Here is a 4,392-nt window from a genome sequence, read left to right on the forward strand (position 1 = left end):
ATGCACCATAACCATTGACTCCCATGATGCAACTCTCTCATTATTAGAGGAGATTAGGGTGGATGGAGTACCATCAATGAGCCTAGCCTCTAGAGGAGAATGGGAAACTAAGACACCCAAAACTAAACTCCTGTAAGGCTCTACAGTATTTCCAAATCATAGTATTTCAGTTTTGGGCCAAAACATTTCAATTTTTGGTTTTGCACCAAAATGTCAAACATTTCTCTAGGAAAATTTTGATGCAAACAATTTTTCCATCAAAATTTTCTGGGGATAAAAAACTCCCACTTTCTGACCAGGTCTGTTTCTGAGGTGTTCAGATATTATGCTAATAAGGTCCATACAATTATCTGGATTTACAGATTGGAAAGTGCCCCAATTGGCATTTGGCCTGGGGGGGGTGGCGGGGGGGGGGGGGGAAAGATATATCAGGGTTCTGATGAACCCTGTCATTTAGCAAATGTAATGTATTGCATTTAATGCTCAAACCCTGGTGGGGATGAGAGAGGACGAGAATGTGACCCAAAAGCTCCCAAACCCAGAGTTAATGGAAATGCAGAAATCCTTTGCAAGACCGGTACCTTGTAGTACCACTAGTGTCCTAGTTTTAATCTATGTATGCATTAATGATATTTTATGTGGCAGGTACCCTGTTGACCCCCAAGCTGGTCCAGCTGTCTTGGGCTCAGGCTGTGGGGCTATAAATCTGCCGTATAGACATTCAGGCTTACTGTGAAGCCCAGGCTCTAGGACCCCACAAGGAGGGAGGGTCCCAGAGCCTGAACTGGCCAATCATCTATACTGCACTTAAAGCCCTGCAGCCCCAGCCTGGTGAGCCCAAGTCAGTTGACATGGACTATCCATGGCTGTTTTATTGCTGTGTAGACAGATCCTCTTCAATAGTGGAAAATGTGTGTGCAGCATTGGATGTTCATCCAGCTACAATTTCATCAGATAGGATCCTCCCACAACATTAAGGGGTAAAATTGTCAGACTTGCCTAACTGACTGTTCAGTGTCCTAAGTCACTTTTAAATTGGATTTAAAGCATTTGTAATAGATTTGGGCTAGATTGAGCATACCCCTGAGTTAAGGATTCAATGGAGCCATGTTGCCCCAAAAGAAGCTCAAGGAGACCCAGTATTTTCTCATGCTTCCCAACATGAAGACAATGCCATTCTTTAGGATGGCTGCCTCACTTTGTGATGGTAGATTTGAGATGTCTATTGTCCCCTCCCCAGCCCCTGTAGGGCAGTGTATCCCCCTGAGGATACACAGAACCAGTACTCCCTGCGCTCCCCACACCATAGAAATGTTTCTTCTTGGCCCTGCACAAGAGGCTAAAGTGGGGTCCTGCGATAGCTTCTGCCAATCCTGCCCGATATACATTCCACATCCCCACGTCATAGCAGGTCAGGTCTTCTACACCTGCAGAGGTGGAATAGAATTTGCATGTTTTTGTAGCAAGCCAATGGACTTTTCTCACTATCAAAAAGTAACTATTTTAGTTTTATTTTGAAGTAAGTGGCTGAGACATGGATCTAAAGTCTAAGAAAAATATGCATGCCTCATTTATGTGAAGCCCAGTCTTACAGAAATTGAGACTTTGTTTAGTTTAAACACAAAATAAAATCAAAGAGAAAAAAGTCAAGCCATTTCACCATTGCATCAACTTCAGCAATGACATATAAGCACCATTTGTCGAAACAAGAACTTCTTTACTTGTCAGCTAAGATGAAGGATTCTGGAGCTCCTAGATTCAACTGAAACAGCTCCCAGGCAGTTTGTAATAAAAACTGAAACTTGCTATCTGGTCATGCCATGCTCGGAGTGTTGGGAAAATAAATGCTTCTGAAGGAAAGATAAGGAGAGTCTGCATTTCTGTGCTGATGAAGTTGTAGATCACAGCTGTGTTGGGAAGGGGTGGGAATCCTGGGAAGTGAGGAAGGCAATGTAGATGAGCATAATACACAAAATTAGCAAAAATGTACAGGGGATGGAAGACAGATGGTTAGAAGATGAGATTTTTCTAGTGTAAAAAACTTGGTTTAATAAAAAAAATCAAAAATAAGAAATTTTGATTCAGAAATGTCATCATGGTGCCTCACCAAAATTCATATCCTCATTCTCTTCTATGGGCCAGGCTCCTTGACCAGACCAAATCTCCCATGTTGCACAATGGTCTTTCCTCTTGGTTAGCCACTGCAGTACATCATGGGAGCAGTACATTGTGGGAGATACTGTCTAGGTGGGGAACCTGACCCCTGGAGAATGGGAGCATGAAGAATGTAAACTACAAATCCCAGGAGACTCTGTGGCAGCATTTCTGAATTAACTTTTGTTTTTTTCAGACAAACTTTCAGTTTCAGGTGATTAGTTTTTAAATAAAAAAAGTGAAGTTTTCCACAGAGCAGACAGCTTTCACAAAAAAAATCATTTAATTGAAAACCAAATTTTCTATTGAAAAACAGTTTGATGGACAATTTGAGCAGGCCTAACAATAGTACGTGTATAGTTCTTAGTTGGTCAGCAGTAGTGATTACAACTCTCCCCCTGCCTAATCATTTGTTACTAGATTATTGGTTTCTTTGGCAAAACCCACAAGAGGGGCTTAGTTGCTTCAAATATTGAGTTGCCAACAGAAGTTTATTCCAATACCTGAATGCTTAAATGAAAAGGCTACTATTATTTATACAATTGTTGCAATAGTCATGCACTCAGTATTTTAGAGATGGGCCCAAACTGGAATAAAAGAACCAACAACCTCCACAAATTTGTGGAAGTTGGGATTTAGATCTAATTCTGAATTCAAGCTTTGTGACTCAGACCCATATCTTCAATTACAGGCCCCAAGCTGCAATCATATCTGCTTTGGTAGACCCTTGCACCTGTAGAGAACCCCATAGATTTCAGTGGGGCTCTACACAGGTTATGTGAATATGACTGCAGGACTGAGGCTTTAGTTATATCCCAAGATCTATACAAGGTAAGATACTCACCACTCATAGCACCCACTTCTGTCAGGCTGCAAGGCACCCTTGTATCCAGCACCTGCTGCAAGCTGTCTGCCTCTCACTAGATATTCCACAGGTTGGCCCTCCAGCCAAGTCACAAAAAGTTCAGTCCTCTTTTGAGGTAACGAAGGGCCAAAAGTTCACAGAAAACATTCTAACACAAAAAAAAGCCTTTGTCCTCTCTTCCCCAGTTTGGCTATTTTTCAGCACATCCTTTGGGGGTAATTCTTCAGCCCCACTATAGACTCTATATGCCTTTCATTGGGCTTGCCCTCCCCTTCCTCAGGGGCTGGTAGGGGGATCCAGGCCCACTCTCTACTCTGGGTTCTAATACAAGACCTGTAGTATGCAGTTGGGTCTGCTTCTTCAGATGTGCAGCTTCCTACCTCCAAGACCCCTTGTGCTCCTTCCCCATACAGCCACCCTTTGAGGTTCTTACGCGTCTGGCTTCTCCCATAAGCATCCCAGCTACTCTTTTCTCTGCTGAACTAACCCCTGCTGAACTGCTCTCTCTAAGTTTCTCACTACAGGAGATTGCTCTTTTGTATTCTAGTCTCCCCTCTGATGAGTTCCCTTAGCTTCTTTTTAAGGGCCAGGTGTCTAATGACTCTTACCTAGCTCTCCCCCTCTGGCCAGGAGTCAATCAATCAATCACAGGTGAATTAATTGTTTGCTGAGCCTCCTGTTTAACAGGTGATATGAGTAAGCCACCTCAAACTCCTCCATCTATTTCATACTATTCCTTAGTACTTATCATTCTGTGTTTTAATTTAAATCATTTACTTTGATCACACTTTTAGCTTGAATACATATGGATAGATAGAAATAAGGGTTTACATTTTATTAGATGTGTGTGTAGAAAGAGAGAAAGAGAGAGACTGTCATGACAAAAATTAAGGTATTAAATCAGTATTTTCTTTCCTCAGACACACTCTCAAATTCACTACACAACCAAAGATAACTTAGACCATTTTAAATAACCTACAACTCCTCCCCCATCCAGGAAATTCATAGCACACCAGAAAACTAAGCAGTATGAAATCATACTCACCCTAGTCTTGCAACCTTCTCAATTCCAGAATAAATTGATAAAAGTTTATGTCACCTACATGCCAAAAAATTGTATAAATTCCCAACAGAACTGTTATCCTGTGAGATTCTTATCTCACTAAAGATATGAAACTTAAGGAAGTGGCTGCACAGATTTTTATCCTATGACTTCCAAGCCAAATTGTTTAGTGTGCACTCAGTTTAACATTGTTCACATACTGTGCCTCTCAAAAACAGAATATTTTCTTGACTGCAATACTTCAGGTTCTCTACTACATTACATTACACACTCCAGATTGTCTGGGTCAGGGTGGTCATTTTCCTAAAGT

At 41.6% G+C, this 4,392-nt stretch overlaps 1 long non-coding RNA gene across 1 annotated transcript; it reads right to left on the reverse strand.

The window, feature by feature from the left end:
* Nucleotides 1-1,253: 1,253 nt before the first annotated feature.
* Nucleotides 1,254-3,559, reverse strand: LOC137145861 (uncharacterized). The gene is made up of 2 exons (XR_010917766.1): nucleotides 2,999-3,559; nucleotides 1,254-1,931 (listed from the first exon to the last, which is right to left on the reverse strand). It is a non-coding gene; the product is annotated as an uncharacterized lncRNA (long non-coding RNA).
* Nucleotides 3,560-4,392: the final 833 nt, after the last annotated feature.

Source organism: Emydura macquarii, unplaced genomic scaffold (assembly GCF_026122565.2).
Source record: "Emydura macquarii macquarii isolate MOO-44397 ecotype Brisbane River unplaced genomic scaffold, CSIRO-AGI_Emac_v2 contig_3671, whole genome shotgun sequence".
Taxonomy (NCBI): Eukaryota; Metazoa; Chordata; order Testudines; family Chelidae; genus Emydura; species Emydura macquarii.